This window comes from Athene cunicularia (assembly GCF_003259725.1).
Source record: "Athene cunicularia isolate RWA chromosome 4 unlocalized genomic scaffold, athCun1 chr4_part1, whole genome shotgun sequence".
NCBI lineage: Eukaryota > Metazoa > Chordata > Aves > Strigiformes > Strigidae > Athene > Athene cunicularia.
The window spans coordinates 28999347-29017755 of NW_020799098.1; positions in this window are offsets into that span (position 1 = coordinate 28999347).

Here is an 18409-nt window from a genome sequence, read left to right on the forward strand (position 1 = left end):
AATAATCTAGTCATGAAAAACGTCAAGTAAGCAGTTTCCAATTAGCAGTTCTCACCAAAATAAAGCCTCCCTCCCTTCAGGGCAGCATTTTTGGGAGCCCATGGGAAGGGGCACTTGGAGGCTGGAGGGACATGAGGCTGGGGCTGCTGCGTAGGGAGGGCTCCTTCACTCAAGGGGAAGCGCAGTTGTGAACCCAAGAACAACAAAGCAGCATTACACTTAATCCACTGCCATCTGGCTTCATTTTGACAATCCACAAAATCAGACACAACATTCTTCCACAAAATCCCTGAAAAACAACACAGAACTAGTGTCAAACCCAGAGTCACCTCCCTCCCCAGCCCCTCTGAGGGCTTGAAAGAGAGGTTTCTTATAAAATGAAGAGCAATTCCCCCAAGTGACATTTCTGCAGGAGCATTCAGGCTACAGATGTTTCCACTGTGGCAGAAGAGTTTGTATAATGCAGCACTGCTTGTCATATTTATGGAGAGAGGGAGGGGGAAGGGGATGAGAAACACAAAACAGGACAGGCTGCGAGCAGTAGTGTTGATCCATAGGCAAGAACCACCTGAAAGAGGCAATCGACTCTGTGTGTGTTAGCTCAGCTCTCAACCTGACCGAGGGAGAGTGAGGACCATCCATCTTCTCCAAGCAGAAACCAAATGGCTATCCCTGAGGGGACAAGGCAAGCCACAGCCTTTAAACTAGCTGGGAACACAGTCCTGCAAACCAGCAAGACAAATCCCCTTATTATTATTTCAAAACAGTGTGTTGCAGAAACCTTGGCTTGCAACACTTGCATTGTTACTGAGGCATTATCATAGGCTACATGGCCTGCTAAGTGTGCTCAAATATTGCCTTGTAGCTGATAGCTCTCATGACTACATAACAGAGATGTTTCTTTCCACAACAGAAGGCAAAAAGACAATCAAAAATCCTGAAATAATTCCTGATTCAGGCTAAAGTGTGTTCCCATTGACAGTAACTGATTATCTACAGAAAACTACTTGCCAAGGACTGAATCATATTTTCGTTGTTGCCTCCTGGCTTAGGGGTGCATCTCAGCTCCAGGGCTTCTTGTGCCCTTTCAGACACTTGAGCCTTGGAGATGCCTGGCCTCCATCATGACACAGACCTTCTGTAGTTCCTGTGTTATTGCTGCCAGCTCTGTGCAAATGTCTTAGATATTCTGGGACACCTACGCTACCACTAGATGCCTAGATTTAGGCACCTGCATGAGATTGCTGGAGTTACCCTGCAGAGGCTATGCCCTCTGTTCCAGCATCCTCATGTAGTCCATAATCATGTATCTCCCTGGGTGCTACCTATGAAGGGAGCAAGCATATGTGGGTGTCTTCCCAGTTGCCAAAACAAGTGCACTAGCAAGAAAAACGTTTACACTCATGAATGATACTTTGTTCAGCTTTCATAAAAAACTGTCAGGACAGAAAGCAAGGCAGACTCCATTCACATGCCTGCCTTAGGGCTGAACACCACTGGGATGTCCCTAGGCACAGCCTTGTGTTTTACTTCTGAGCATGGCTGAGTGTCCTGTCTTCCAGAAAGCTCATTACTGACAGCAGCATTAATGTTAACCAGGCACATCTCTGCAGAGCGCTACGTGTGCACATGCATTAATCAGGCATCTTTCTTAATGTTCAAGATTATGCCAGGGTATGACCTTGCCTGGCTTTCACACATGGATTAGAAGAAGTGAGGAGAAACGGAAAGAGTAAGTTCCCTATGTTACAACAGTGCCACCTGCAAGGGACACGTAACTTCATAAAAATTTATCCCATTGAAACTCCCAAATGTTTCCAGTTGTAACATACCAAAGTCGACATTCATATCATGGCCTGAGAGGAGGAAATGGCACACTTGAGCTAAATACTGAGGGACTGGTTTTACAACAAATGTTGTATCTGCAAGAGCTTCAACATTGTAGATAGAAAAGCTGTGCTCTCACACACCAGCAGCTCAAGCACGTACACACCCAAAAGGAGGGGAAGAGAGAACATAATCTCCTGTAAAACCAGAACTGTAAGCAATACAAACACTTATCTTGAGGAGGACAGTAAGGAAACAATGAGAAAACAAGATCTCTAATATTTAAGCAAAAGCTACAGAAAACTTGATTATGACCCAGGCTAAAAGGACTGGGGAACCTACACTATGATGAATAATGTTAATTTGTGATTTTTGATGCCAACAGATTTTTATGGTAGTCAAAGATATAAAAGACAAATAGTGGGACTAGTAACAGACTTCAAGCTGAAATTATAGACTACTGTGATGTTGCTGTTTGACTATCTAGATGTTTCATGAAATTGTATATTTTGCAGGTTTGATCATTATATGCTGTAGGCTTCTGTCTCCCCTCACAATGTACATCCTTCAAGGATGCTACAGCAGCTTCCTCACTCCAGATGGAAAGTTAGATGTGCAGCTCCCCTTTACAGCCAAAGAATCTTTAGAATGATGGTGGTGGAGTTTGAATTACAGGTTTTTACTGATAGCGGCAGTCTTCAGTTTACTATTTCTTTTTGCACAGACACACCTGGTACCTCTCTCTCTCTCTCTCTCTCTCTGTCTTCTAATCCTTTCTGCACACCATGACTAAGTAGTCACTCACCTTAGAGATAGGTTGAGTTCCTGATGGCATTAAACAGGTTTCTCTCAGAACTGAGAGCAAACAGATATGTAAGGGCAAGATGATGGAATTGCTGGATTTTGAGGGGGTATTTCTGTTTGTTTTTTTCTGAAAGATAAACTCCAGTTTGTTCCACTTTCATACAGGGGCAGCTCAATGCTTCTTAGTGATCACAATGAGATCTGACTTGGCTTTTGGTCAAAACTATATTCTCTGTATAATCAACAAGTGAGAGATCTGCATGTCAAATGTTTGCAGTGCTTTCTTCACAATAGAAGCAGAAAAGCTCTTCACCGTCTATCCCAAGAGGTCCCTTTTTCCACCCCAGGAGCTTGTGAGGGCTCACAAAAAACAAGTTTACATGCTCCTATGCTCATTTAGCCACACCTGGGGCAGCAGCTACTTTTTCAGCATTGTTGTTAGAAAGACAACAGCAGAAATCTTTCATGTGCCTGCAGTAGGAAGAAGGAGTTTTTTCTTAACTGTATCTGTGAAGAAAATTAAGGCTGAATATTACAACATTTCAAGAAAGAAAAAAAAAATCCAACAATAAAACACCACTGAAACATGCCCTCCATATTCAGGTCACTGCTAAATTTCACCTTTCCTCCATCTTATTGGACATACACAGCAATGAGTTTCCCTGTGCCATCGGTATTATCACAAGCCTACCAGTGGTTTGTCAACAGGGGTTGAAATTATCAGTCAGGAGTTACAAAACATACATATTCAGAACCAGGCACTTTGAGTACAGCTTCTTCCCACTCCCCTTGCTATCCTCTGCCTTTTCACTTGTTGAACTGGAGCTTCTCCAGGCAACTTGAACCAATAAGTATTTTCAGTTGATAATAATGGATACCTGACAGGAGTCTGCAGCATTACTCATGCCCCAAACTATATAATTTCAAAACTGTCCCACTGTACCCTAAATTTATTCCTTTACTGGAGTACAATCAGACTCTTAAATGGAAAGAGGGGCTTTGTTTTAAGGATGTTTCCTTTGCTTAAGTATTGTCTTTCCCTGTATTGCAAACTGGCAATAATCTTGGAAATCTTTGCTGAGAGAGGGTATCCTATAGCAATTAAGGTGTCTCAAAGGAGCTATATAAAATGCTTGAAGAAAATGGAGTAAAAATTGTGAAAGACTGAAATATTCATCTCCTGCCATCTGCTAACAGGATATATGCTATTTTACTGTTTCAGTGCCCATAATCTCTCTATATACAGCAGTTTAAAGTTCTGTTCTCTTTTAAAATAGAAAGGTAAAACTTTTATTCACACTCCATTTACTGGCCAGCTGGAACTGCAACGCCTGTTCCTGCTCATTTAAGAGAGTTCAGAAGATAGGGTGGTGAGCAGCACCCCAGTTTAGCCTCTCTGTGAAAAAATGTTGAGAGGAAACAAGGGGAAAACCAGCTGTAAAGGTCTTCTTCAAAAGGCAAGAGAGGTCTTAAGAATGAGAACTGCTCTTCTTAACTTCATTCCACAAACAAGGCCAAAATCACTCTTTCGGAAAGGATCTCAGAGACCAACCAGAACATGTTGCATGGCCTCACAGTGTCGTTCTCACCACGGGTGGGAAGCTGCAGTAGAGCCACAGTCTCAAAACCCAGGCCGAAATATCATTAGAATGCAATTACAGGGTATAGCACAACAATCATGGAAAAGGAAAGTGCGTAACAGCAGAAAATAAATCACAGATAATTGAAACATCATTTTAGAAACTATTGTGGCTCACATACTAAAAACACAACAAAGTATTCTTGCTCTTTTTTAATGGAGAGGGTTTTTTTGTTTTAGTTTTTAAAGGGCAAACTTAATACTCTATCCGCTTTATACTGTGTAGTGTTATTTTTTCTGTCTGTTTATTTAATCATCCTTCAACCACTGTCTTTCAGTCACTTCTTCACAGAGTGCTAGCTTAATGTCAACAAGAGGTAAGTTGAGTGGAGATTAAATATTTCTGGCATTTTATCATTAGTATTGCCAAAATCCTTTAAAAAATTGTCCCTTTGATTGTCTCTAAAAAAAGACCTCCAGATTTCTAACCCAAGTGCTAGCTCAAGGCAGTAACAGGCTGCTTTTTGGCTCATCTGCCAGCCAGAATGACAACTTACCAAACACTGTTTATCTGGATAGCGATTGCTATAACCACCTTTCTGCATTAATTTTTTGCCCTTCTTTGATTATGGGAAGACCTGTTCTATTTTGATCTAACAACCTATTTTAAATAAGCAAAGATTCTCCTTAGGTCTTTTCTAGTCTACATTGAAGTCAGCTTGGCTGCAGTTGAAGGAAGAGGTCTTACACTCTGGACTTGGCCTTGGAGCTGTTGAAATGGCACTGTTGGCCAATGTTACTTCAACAAAGGAGGAGATGATACCTTCCCAAGGAAGGAGAGGGTCAGCAGCAAACTTGTCATCCTTCTCTCCTCCATCTGGTGGAACTTCAGCCTTGTCTTAGTTGAACTACAGCCAGAGGGTCTGCTCCTCACTGCTCGCTGCCCATTGAGATGGGGAAATATCTTCAGCTTAGCAGATTGCATTAATGCAGAAATAGGTACATGGGCAAGAATTGCTGACATATTCTTGGCTGTGAAACCCATGGTGCCTCAAATTGGTTTAGATGTCTCTTTAAGTTATTGGAGAGAACAAATATATAAAACCAAAGCCACCAGATGAAAAAGCTTTTGGAAAAGAGTATAAAGTTGCTTTTCATTAACCTCATTGAGAGAGGAAGGACAGGATTTGCCACGGTGCTCTCCCATCTGCTCTGCAGCATGGCTGAGTTGGAGCACAAGTTGTTCAGGCAGCAGTGTGTGTCACTGTCCTTTAGCTCTATGAGACCTGCTTGTACCACAGTCAGTGTGGGGCATGGACAGACCACCAAACTGCCCCTGTTTTCTGCAGAAGTTCATCCATGCAGATTAAGAACCACAGCAGCAACCAGAATTTCCTTTATCTGTCAGGGAAAACACAGTTGATGAAACATCTGTGGTGTTTCTGCTCTTCAGAGAAGAAAGTCTATTAAGTGAGAATATTTTCCTCTAAGAGGCGTCTGATTTGCTTCAAACCCAGCATTTTGATTTGCCTGTTCACTGCTGTTATGAAACACGGGAAAAATACTCTTCAGAGTACCTTGGCATGCTGAAGACAATCTTCTGAAACCAAGTTACCACATGTTCAGACGGAAATGGAAAGTACTCACGGAACGTGTCCCATAGGCTCATAAAAATGTAGTCATTTACAAAGATTAAAAAAAAAGAGTTAAAGTGTGACAGTTACAACGAGATCTGGACCTGGATCTGGAAAAACAGAAAAAAACTACTTAAGAGCGGAAAGAATATGAAAGCTATTTCTTTCAACTTTTAGCAGAAAAATCCTAAAATATCTGCTACTTGAAAAGTTTTTAAGTTAAGAAAAGACTAGGAAGCATCCTGAAAGCAGCTGCAAATTACACTTCCACCATAGTCCCGCGAGCTGGTGCAGAGCAGCCTCCTTTCCAGCCCCGCTGGCTCACAGATCCTCAGATGAGAGCCTGAATGAGTCACAGCTGTATCTTTCTAACTGCATTTCCATTACTGAAAGGGAAGACTTGAGTTTGGCCTGTGCATGAAAAACACCAGCTTCCCAAAATGTTTCCCCCACTGGGTGTTTCTTCTTTTTTTTTTTAAAAAAAAGCACATTCTAAGTCTCTAATGAAAAATGGGAATTTTATACCCTGCTGGTGGCATAATAATTTCAATTTGCCTGGATCTGGTAGGCTCCACAAGGAGATTATATTATTAGGAAAAGAGAGGCTAAGACTTCTGTAAAGACACAAAAACAGCAGTAGGGTTCTGGTGGAGACAGAGATGCTTCATGAGTTAAATTGACTGGAAGCTTCAGGCTCAACAGCCCAGTTGCACCACTCAAAAGGGACCTGGGTTTCAACCCAACATCTAAACTCCCGGCTGCGTCATACACAGAGGCATGCTGCGAGGCTAGTGGTGGGAGACAGCCTGTGCATCTCCGCTCCCAAAACACATCCAAGTCAGCCAAGCAACAGTAGGGACCAGATGTGCAAAAACTGCAGGTGGGCTGTATTTTGCACAGACCAAACGAAAGCCAGCAAGGCAGTACAACATGGGTTTACATGAGAAAATCATCAGAGATTGTTTCAGTTTGGTCTCATTGTTCATGCTTCTCAAAGTGACCATCACCTCTCTCAACAAGGGCTATGTAACTCAGAGTTTTCTTTCCTTAGCTGAGGGCTACTAGGCTGTAATTTCCCCATCCTGAAGAGGGATGTGGAAGACTTAGAGGTGGCATTGCTTGGCTTTTCTTACAGAATAGTCTCTGCACAATCACACCTAGGAGAGACTTAAGTGACACTTGTAATAAAAACTCCCAGGTTCTTTAGTGTCTTTGGCACCTTTACAAAGTAACTAATAAAAACATTGGCAAAACAGAAGGCAAATGGCAGCTGGTGAGTTTTGGAGGGAACATTGGCTACGGTTTTCAAAAGTGGAATGACTTTTCCTTCTTACTGTGTTTCCTGTCAGATCCTGCCCTTTAACCTAGCACTAAATCTCAATGTAATTACATCATTCATTTTCTTTCCCTACCATGGCAAAACTTAGCCTAAACAGACTTGGATAGTATAACCTGAATTTATTTTGCATTGCCCAAGTTAGCTCAAATGATACTTGGGATAAAAGAAATCCATATGCAATAGTGGAAACTGTAGTAGGGTGTGTTACAGATTTGCCTGTAAGAGGGAATTTATTCAGACAGACAAGAAGTAGAGTTTACACTGGTGGTGGAGGGAGGGTGCAGGGGTACTCACAAAACAACAAAACTGAGAAAGCAGATCAATAAAAAAAAAAAAAAAAAAAAGTAAGTCTAGACTTGAGGTCAATTTGCAAAGACATATACAGGAGGCAGCAGGCACCTCAAGTTTGTAAAGCCAGGTAAGAAATGTACAGCCTGACGTTACTTTGAATCATGAAAATCAACTTGCTGTACACAAAGAACAGCATAACATGAAACCCCCTTTAAATAACATGAAACCCCCTTTTACCAAGATGAATCAAAGCAGTTGGTGCAAATGGTCTGAGATGTGAGCATTCGTGCTGGCATTACTCACATTCCTCTCCCCTCACTGCACAGTGGGCAACTGGAATTTACAATTTACAACAGGCAGACTGCTTGCATGTTCTCCCAATATGTTAACTGTTGTCTTGATTTGTATTGTTTTTTCCTAACATCACAGCTCCTTCGCTAGGCTTTGTTGTGGGCAAGGTTATGTACATGGCAAAGCTTCCCATATGGAAAGGTTTAATGACTCTGGGATATCAATGCGATCACTGCGGTTTGCAACAGATGGGGCTTGGTTAGACAAGGAGCCAGTTACCATGGGTGTTTTTATAATTGTTTTACGCAGCTCTCCTATCACCACATGGCGGTAAAGCAGATGAGAGACATCTTCAGGGATGGAACATGTTGGCCAAAAGACAGAAGGAATGAAAGAAAGCAGAGGCTTAACGAATAATGTTCATGGCTGTATTTGAATTTGAATTAGTGACCAGACCTGTAAGTGGCACTTAGCCACTGATCTTACTATTAACCATTGGGTGGCCATTAATTCTCCTCCAGGTTGCAACTGATCCAACCAGTCAGGCCAACAGCCAGTGCAGAGGCAACAGCTTTGTCTCCTTCAGCTGTTTCAGCCCTTCTTCAACTTTTTTCATCTGCCTCCAGTCCCAGAAATCAGGATATGTCATGCAACAGCACACATATTAATTCACCGTGTGGGAAGAGAAATGTATCTAAAACCTCAGCACAAAACCCCGGGTTGAAACATCACAGCCCAAGTTACAGCTTGCAGTCATGAAAAGCAGTTGGAAATCCCTAATGGTTTGCATGTGGGATTCAGGTTATATTCAGGTTTAAGATGGGATTATATTCCACAGAGTAAAGGTGTTTTATAGGTCCTCATTTTAGGATTTTTCTCAGGGTTTTTCCCTTTGTGAAACAATGCGGCTTGACCCCACTGCCCATGCGTGCTGGTTACCACCTGTAATTTGTGTCCCTCAGGAAAACTGCCATCCCTGGCTTCAAAACCAACCTGAGAGAGGCAGAAGGTGGACACCGGTGCAAACAGGTCTGTTGAGGGCTGAATGCACCCCTCCACTTCTGCTAATTTCCAAAGCAGGCTGCTAGGAAGTGCCAAGTGTCTGCAGCCCTGTCAAGTGTCCGTGAAGCATGCCAGGCAAGGGTCAATATGGTCCAAATGCCTGGGGAGATGGTGCGGATATGGGAACACTATAGCCCTCTCCATCTTAATTCAGAGGAAAACCTATCTTCTGCTCTTCCACAGATTCAGCTAATCTCAAATATAATGAACCACACATCTCCTACTCTCAGGGTCAAGGAGCAAAGGAGAGGGCAGGGTCCAGGCAAGGAACAAAACAAAAATCAACTGAAACAAAGAAGGGCATTTAGATGAAGGAGTTGTGCAAGACCAATGACATTTTTGATGGAACAAAAAGCATATTAGCTGAAAGCCAAGTATTGGATCCAAGGAGGAGATTTGAATCATCCCTTTGGATCTGCTCCACTCTTAATAAAACATTAACTATTCATTGAGAGAGCACACGTGTGTGCCTGAATCAGTAGCCTGGCGGGTTTTCTTTGAGAAATTAGACTTCCTGAGCACCAGTCCCTCGTCTAGTAAATGTTAATTGTTTATCCAAAGTAGAACAACTTCAACAGAAGAGGCTGATAGCTTCCTGACTGCCTCCTCCTTGGGCAAGGTAGAACAGGAGAACTGGACAAGTTCCTTAACTGCTCCATCATTCAGTAAAGAGGACACACTCACTAACCTCTTCCTCCTTTTCTCGCCAAATAGAAATATTTTGGGGTTTGGTCAGAAAAAAACCCTGGAAACCAGAGTCCCTCTTAGTACTATCTGACTTGGATTTACCCTTGCATTTTTTCAGCTGCAGAGCAGCCCCGGTGCTGACCTGAGGGAAGGAGCCCTTTCCAGCCCCAGCTCTCCCTGTGGTCCCCAGCCCCATAACTACAATCACGCACCTGCCAGAAGATTTGTGCTCTCATTCAGATCATAAGCTGACTACATACCACACAGAGGAAAACAGATTTTTACAAGCACTTCTGAAAGCAGCACCTCTAATAGTATCAAGGAATGGCTCCCCCATAACAGCCAGACACCCATCTTGGACTTTGCTGCAGCCACAAAGTCAAGAGCAGTAGCAAGCCTGTTTTAATTAATAATATCAGCTGGTCACAGTCAGCTCCTAGCTAGTATGTTTTCAAAACTTTTTGATACTTCACATCAGCTGTTTCCCGCAGGATCAATCCCTGCTAGCAGGCTGAATGCTTAAAAGCAGTGTTTCTCAGGCATTTGAAAATCAAAGGACAACATACCATTGTGGGGGAAGAGAAGCTACTGTCCTTCTTGTATCTCTTTTTGTTATTAGTTGCACACTTTCACTTGGGTACTGCCAGTCAAGAAAGTTACGTTCCCATTGCCACGACCAGAGGGTTGGACGTTTTGTTTCCATCATGTGTCCCATCACATTCCTATGTCTCATGAATCAGCCATGGACTGCAAACCACAGGCTGCACAAGACTGCTCTATGGCAAATACTGCCAGCCTGTCATCGTTTACTTTTTCTTATACCTGGGGAAAACAAAGATTTGGCTCAATCTGTGACAGGACTGTACTGCTTATCCTGATTTATACCTCAGGATGTAAAGCACATGCATAGAAAGAGGGTTCTGCCCTAACTCATACATGTCCTGAGCTTCAGAGGACCCAGTGCTGCAGTGTTCCCAAGCCAGAGGAAAGGCAGCAGAGCACAGGGGTGAGAAGGAAACAAGGGTGACAGCCCCAACAGCAGAGGACCTGGACCCGAGACACAGACCAGTGCCAGAGCCCCCACAAGAGACTCTGATTTCCAGTGCGTAGGGTGGTCTCCGAGTCCTCCTGGTTCCTATTGCAGAGATCCCTTGCTTACTCTTGGCACTGGGATGAGGAGAGAGCACACCTAGAAAATTCCTCTGCAGTAGTTGCTTTGCAACTCATAAAGTTATATATAGAACTCAAAGGGGCAAAATTTCACTGACGGGATAAGGATTTGGGGATCCCAGGTTCACAGGAACAGGCATGGGCAATGAGACCATGCAGATTATTTGCAGGCCAAGATGAAACGCACCAGATGGATTGGTTTCCTGTTATATTGGAGCTCTTCCCCACACACTGTGCAGTGCCAATGTTGTCTGGGTGCTTCACATTCCTTTCCAATTCATAAAATTCAACTTTGTGAGTCATTCAAGTGGATGACTGAGCTAGATCAAATACAAGGCATGCCTTGCTAAGATAATTAAGAAGTTAGTAGAAAGAAGCTTACACCAGGCCCTAGGAATTGCCTGGCATATCTCTGCTAGACAGAAAGCAGCAGCAACTTCCACATGAATAATCCTCATGTTGGAAGGCCTGCCATTAGTCCTGAGCAAATCAAATCCAGGCAGCAACAGCAAAGAAGATATATCAACAGACTAAATTATGCTGAGGGTTCACGTCTTCCTAGAAAACAATTTTCATTCCTTTACTTACTGCTTTTTATGGGAATGCTTAAAAACTAGGGGAAGTTCTTTAAGTCTTGCTAAACAAGAACAGGCACAAACCAGCTCCAGTGTGGAGCAGAATCACAAAACCATGGACTGGCTGAGGTTGGAAGGGACCTATGGAGGTCATCTGGTTCAATTCCCCTTCCCAAGCAGGGCCACCTAGGACTGGTTGCCCAGGACCATGTCCAGACAGCTTCTGAATACCTCCAAGGCCCACAGCCTCTCTGGGCAACCTGTGCCAGTGATCAGTCATCCTTTCATTAAAAAAAAAGGTGTTTCCTGATGTTCAGGAACATGCTGATGATGTTTATTTGGGACCAAAAAATGATAGCACTAAGAGCAACTGCTACCATAATGAATTTCCCAGAATTTCAGAGCTAGTCTTGAACATTTGCAAGAGTTACCTAGAAAACACCAGTCTGACAACAACACAAAGTACAGGCTGGGGCAATTCTTTGACTGTATCTACAATAAACACATACTATCCATCACAAAAGCATATGAATGAGAACAGAAATTATACCCACATTCCAAATATGCATCAATATATATGTTCTAGTATCATATATACAAACCCCACATATTTTACATATAATTATGTTTATATGGGTTATATAAATGTTGACATGTATCTTCTCCCACCTTTCTCAACCACACTGAAAACAAAAGCAGTCCCTTTCTCCAAAGCAAAAAAAACTCTCTTAGAGGAAATGAAGTAGACTTAGCAGTCTGGCTTTCAGGCACTTGTATAAAACTAGCCACAAGCTACACTAAAAATCTCCTAATTGTTATGGGAAAGAGGAATATTCACAATTAAGCATACTGATGTAAAAAAAAAGAGATCAAATCAAACTTTAAGCATCATATCAAAGTGCATCTGATGTATTCATGGCATCCCAGGAAACCTGTAATTACTGTGCAGAAAAATAACAAATTCCCTGTTCCTTGGAAGCAAACTGCTAAAATAATTAAAACTTCCTAGAATAACAACGTATACCCTCGTGCCTTAGCTAGACCTGTCAACAACAGGAGCCCTGAGGAATCCCCCATGTTTGCTGGGGTCCTTACATCACATTGAGATGTTCATCTCCTGGGAAGAGCACAGCTGGCTGTAGCTTCCTCTGGACCCTACAAGGACTGTTCCTCAAACAACCCCACAGCCGCAGAGGGGCAAATCAGCCACGCCACTGCACTATGCGAGATGGTTACCTTGGACATCTGGGGCCCTCCGCAGGACACGGTCATCCTCCCCTGCATCCTCCTTGTCCCTTGGACATACATCCCTTTCTTCTCTTCCTTAATGTGCGCACTTACCTCTTCTAAAGCATACTTTGCCCTTATTTATTGTCATCACACACATAGCCTTCATCTCCTTTTTCTCCTCTTCCCTCTTATCTGTAGCCACCTGATCACCTTCCCCATGAGAGTAGCTCTGTTCAGAGGGAATGGAGCAGGACTAGCAAACTACTCTCATGTTGCAGAACATACTTACAGCATGGGCAGAGATGCCCAAGAGAAGAACTGAATAATGAGACAATTTAGAAAAACAAGGCACCTGGGAGTTCTGTGTCAGCACAACACGATACTGCTAGGCCTGACCTAGCATTTGTACATGTACTTGCAGAACTATTTCAACACACTTGGATGACTGAGTTACTATCTCCTTGCAACAGGACATTTGTCTTTCAGCCGTCAGGCAATCTGTGTAAAATATTAATTTGTGTCATCAAAAATGTAATTACTTGAATTAATGAAGTTAAATTAAATTATAATTAGAGTTAATCACACTTCAATTAAAATAAATATTAGTTTTAATCAAGAAAAAGTTCTTAATATTTTCAAATGTTTTCTTTTTTTTTATGGCATTTTCAGAAATAATGACAGCTCTGAGAAGATTATGTTAACAAACTGAAAAACAAAGGAAAGCACTTAATAGTTTTAGTTATATTTAAATTTTCCTAGAAGAATGGCTTGAACAGAAATCTAATTTTTTGGTTTTTGACAAACCAAACATAGATCCTTTTCCAACCTCTGCAACTGGATCTATACGACCATCAGTAGAAATATTACAGTTGTTAGTAAATCATCAAGCATATAGGGAGAGTACATAGTTTTTGGGTGATGCTACTCCCTGTATTTTTTTTTCCTCCAATCAAATCTCTTTTAGGTTAAAAAAAAAAAATCATAACAATGCTTTCCATAGACTTCATGATTGTTTAACTGCTACTAAGCAGATGAGGCCACAGTTGTGATGTATTACTCTCCTAAAGCACAGAACATAGATGAAGTTACAGAATAACGGTGATTCCAACCTTGCAAATACTATTCAGGGTAGCTTGGATCCACGGCTAAATTTGAACTTAAAAGACAGCTCCTACCTTCACAATGAGCTAAACCAAGTGAAGCCAAGTGAATCTTTATTCCTGAGCAGATTGAAAACAATGACTTGGGAACCACCTAAGACACTCAGAGACAAAAAGTTTTCATCTCCATGAATTTTTGCTTTTGAAAACACACTTCCTTCCAGACCAGCTGATTCTAGAGATGGAAACCACATCCCGATTTCAACTTTGCCTGTCCATACTGGAACAAGGTCCTGAGAATGGGAAGGCCTAAGAAATGAAGTCCTACTCCAGTGGTTCAAAGTCTGGCAGCAATGCCTGAGAAAATTTGACTGTAATCCATTTGAGAGTGTTTGGCTTCAGGACGAACACATTACTGACTGACCTGCTCAAATTATTTTTGCTTGTAAGTACTGAGTTAAGAACAGTATTCTTGTCCACCTCTTGTGTTACATTACTGTAACTTTACAAATCAAGTGGTGACATAAATGTAAAGCCAAAAAGAACTAGAAATTATACGTAGTTTGAGAATTTACAGTTCTTTAATTTTCTGTTAGGATGGCATCATATTTTCCTGAAAACTCTTCACAATCTAGGCCATTAGATTATACATATAATTAAACCTGCATTATGCCTGTATTGACATAAAATATGTTGACTCTAAGCAACCACAATATGCAAACAACGTGCAACCACGTGGTAAGCACAGAAAGCACAAAGAATCGCCAAGTCAACCATTGGAGTCTTTAAGTAATAATCCCTCAACCAGCACTGCATCTAGGCCTCTTTTCTCTGATTTTGGCTGATATTTGGTGCTATGTGTATTTGTGTGCCTCCATGCACATATATATGGACTAATACCAACTGCGTCAGCTCTCAGTATTGGCTTTGAAGAGGAACGTGTCTCCATTTTGGGATGGTTTCACATTTTAAGACATGTTTGTCTTTACTGGTCATAGACACAAAGCAAACTAGCAGCCATATGCAGGTCATATGTCTTTTAGAAAGATACGTACTACATCCTGCCAGCCCCTACTGTACCATACTGAGCCAGAAAGCCTGGGTACACACTTCCCTTCAAAGGCAGATATAAAACGCTTTATTTATTTCTTCCAGGGCTGGTATTAGACATACACAGGCAGAGTAGCACTGTTTGCACATCTAAAAGAAGAGCATACTGCTCTCACCTGCTTGGCTCTCAGCTCATCTCCATTCACCCAGGCAGTCCAGGAGAAAGGGGTTCCTTCCTGCTCACTTCCAGACATCTCTACCCAAAATTTTCCAAATACACAAAAACCTATAATCCAACCTGCAAAAACAGGAGCAAAAAGAAACTTTCCATGAAGCTTTAGCACGATCTACAGTGGCAGTCGGCAAAGACTTTCGCTGACGGAAAACAGCATAACGAGCACATTAAGTATTTTCTACATCTTTATACATGCAAGTCTCTTACCCTCAGGCACGCTGTCAATAAATGCAACTGCAGCTCTGTCGTGACAGTCCCACATTCAATAGCACCTTTGTCAGGGGAAAAATGTCAGGGTTTTCAGGCAAACTGTAATAGCCGGTCATTGCTTACAAGCCCTGAGTCTAATTACTGGCAAAACAGTATTTGAAGATTTAGCTTTAGTTTGCACTATGCTCGTTCTCTGGTCAGTAGCAAGTATTTAAATAGAATTAATTGGCTACTTGCAAAGTAATTTCAATAACTTGTGCAACAAACCTGGTGACTTGTTGCACATACAAGGTAAATGGCACACACAGATCAACCCGCCAGCAGGGAAGTGTGCAACACGCAGCTTTGGTGACCGAGTTCAGGATTTCAGCCAATTACTCAGATTAGTGATCCCTCTTGTCTATGCAGAACTACATATAAGAAGTCCCTTTATATATTCATCCTAATCGCTTTATATTTAGGGCTCAAACTGTTGAGAGAAACAGCAACAGAACAAGCAAGGTGGAGGAAGGCGAGAAAGAAAGGAATTGAATATTGCTGATAATTGCAAACTGCTGTTTTGTTTCGGTTTGGGTTGGGGTTTTTGTTTGTTTGGTTGGTTTTTTGTTTTTTTTTTCTCCCCACCAAAAGTACACGTTTGTCTCTGGAGAAAATCATGGTTCAGTAACACAGCCATGCCCTCTGAGATTGCTTTTAAAAAATACTCCTAGTCTAGAGACAGTATTTCTCTGAGGTACATGCTGCTTTGTCAGGAGGGAATTTAAACTCTCATTCCTTCGTAGTTAACAGCTGCATCAAACAATTCAGCTAGCACCATAAATTATACAATTAGTGATCTATTGTGCTTGAGCCAGCCCTAATTTATGTGCCAATTTGTAGCTTCCTTGGGTAGCTTGCATAATTAACACAACACGTGTTCTAAATCTTATCTTTGCTCACAAAGTTGCAACAAAATGCAGACCAAGAATTACTTAATGGAGATCGTGAACTTCTCAAATGCATTTATTAAACTCTTGACAGAAAATTAAGAAAAAATCGTCAGGGAAAAAAGAAATCAGAGAAAAAAAGGAATAGGCACATTACTCCTATATATGTTCACATAAAAAAAAAAAAAAAAAAAAAAAAAAAAAGACATGGCATACTCAAGCACTTGTGAACAGTGATATTGTATGCTTGTCCAAGGAGGCAAGTTGCAGCTTGTAATAGCTGAATCAAAATGGATAATCAGAGTTATGGCATATTACCAGGTAAAAGTAAAAGAAAGCCATACTTTGTCATGGAATGATACATAATTTTTTCAGAACTAGTATAGGTTAGTGTCTTGATAATGTAGCTTTGTTATGTTACAGTTGGTATTGGTACATTAGAAGTAGTGTAAATTACCCTACCTGTACCTGTACTAGGCTCTAAAGTAGCCATTACCAGTCAGAAAAGAGGTGTTGGGAACACTGGGAAAACATTAACAGTGCTCTGGAGAGACTATATGAAACAGCAGAAGTTATTTAATGAAGAAAATGTTTTCTCACTACATTAATCTGTGGATATATTCAGAGATTTTATTTTATTTTATTTTTTACCTGAAGGAAATAGTAGAACTACAAGAGAAACCAGGACAGCACAGGAGATGCAATGAAAATCTATTAAATCATGAAAGATACAGCCAAAACAAAGAGGGGATGATTATTCCCTTTTCCTTAACGCAGAGCAAATAGGCAGCAATCAATTAGGTTATCATGTATCATGCTTAAAACCAACAAAAGGAAATACATTTCCAACCTCTGCAAAAGGTCCAAAGCACATTTTGATGAAAAAAATAAACTGATCAGAGCTACAGAGGGTTAATCTTCTATGTATCTTAAGCATGATAGCTTTTATTCAACTTGTGGCTGGAGATTTCCAAACCTGGAGATGTTCCTGAATGTGCCTTCAGGCACTCTATACATCAATTCTTTTATCCTTTCCAATGGTTTTGTTACTGTCCATTTCTGAATATAGAATACTCGCCTATATGGACTGTTATGGAGAGCTCTTGTGCACAGCAACTAGCCCTGGTGTAGACACAGCTATAAATAATTTTCCTATCAGTAGAAGGTACACTGGTTCGGAGAAGGAAAAGGAGTCAAGTTAATGTGAGGACCTTGAAGCTGCATCTTCAGTAGAGTGCTTCTTCACATAACAATACTGGCAAAATAATTTTATAGACTAGACTTAGTCTATGTTTCCATGGTCATGGCGATGTGAGAAAATTAATATGTGCTGGCATCAAGACATTCAGGGACCTACAAGCCTATCCTTGGCTTAATACTGAGTGTACCCACAATAGGAACAGAAACAGTATTATATAATTTTAACTGGTCACAACCAACATTTCATATGTGGAACTCAACATTCTCAAAATATTTGATCAAACTTGAGCTAGAATAAAAATCCATTGAGTCCATTTGTTCTGCAGAAAAAGGCAGCAGATTGTTTGAATTAATGTTGCCACTGTGGCTTCTTTATTGAAATCTCTTAAATAAGTAAGCCATTAAACTAGTTCACAAAACCATGTATGATGTCACACAGGAATCAAAACTGAAAAGTTCTGTGACCAAAACCTGTGCTCATATATTGTCATAACAGTCATGTTTTGTCCATGAACTCCCTCTGCAACTGCAGGTTTGCACATTCGTATGTGAGAGAAGTGACGGTGCTTGAGCTTGCACGTGTGCCTTGTTCTCCAAGCAGTTTACATCAAAACAGATGACTTTTGCGGTCAACTCTCTAGAATTAATTGAAAAGAAAGAAACTGAACCTCTTTCAAGACTTTATGAAGTCCATCATTTGAAATATCTTATTTGGTTATTTACTTAAAGAGCTTTTAAGATTATATTACCTTATCTGAAAGAGCTTGGTAATGAAAGGAAGAAAACACAGTCCTTTCAACTAACTCCTTCTATCAACATCAGACAGCTTATCTATTCAATGGGTTCTACATTTGGGTGGTTTTTAAAAACAGACCCAGCACCAAAATGCACTAATCAATGTATCAATTTAAAAATGTCTCAGAAGCAAGGTAAGCACCCCTTGAGTGCCAAACACTGTCATACTCCATACGGTGTGGTGGTTTAAGCTTGCAGAGAGCATTTACATAGCGTCTCCTGAGTGCAATATGAAGGCAATGTTGTCTGAGTGCTGCCAGGTACAGTAAGTAAGGCAGTAGCCTGAGGCCTTGTTGCCAGGAATACCCATCAGCATCAGTCATGCCCTGGTTTTCTTCTTTTAGACTTCTTAATTGTGCAAGTTTTTGTATTTGGTGGGCTAGAAGAAAGCAAATACCATTGCA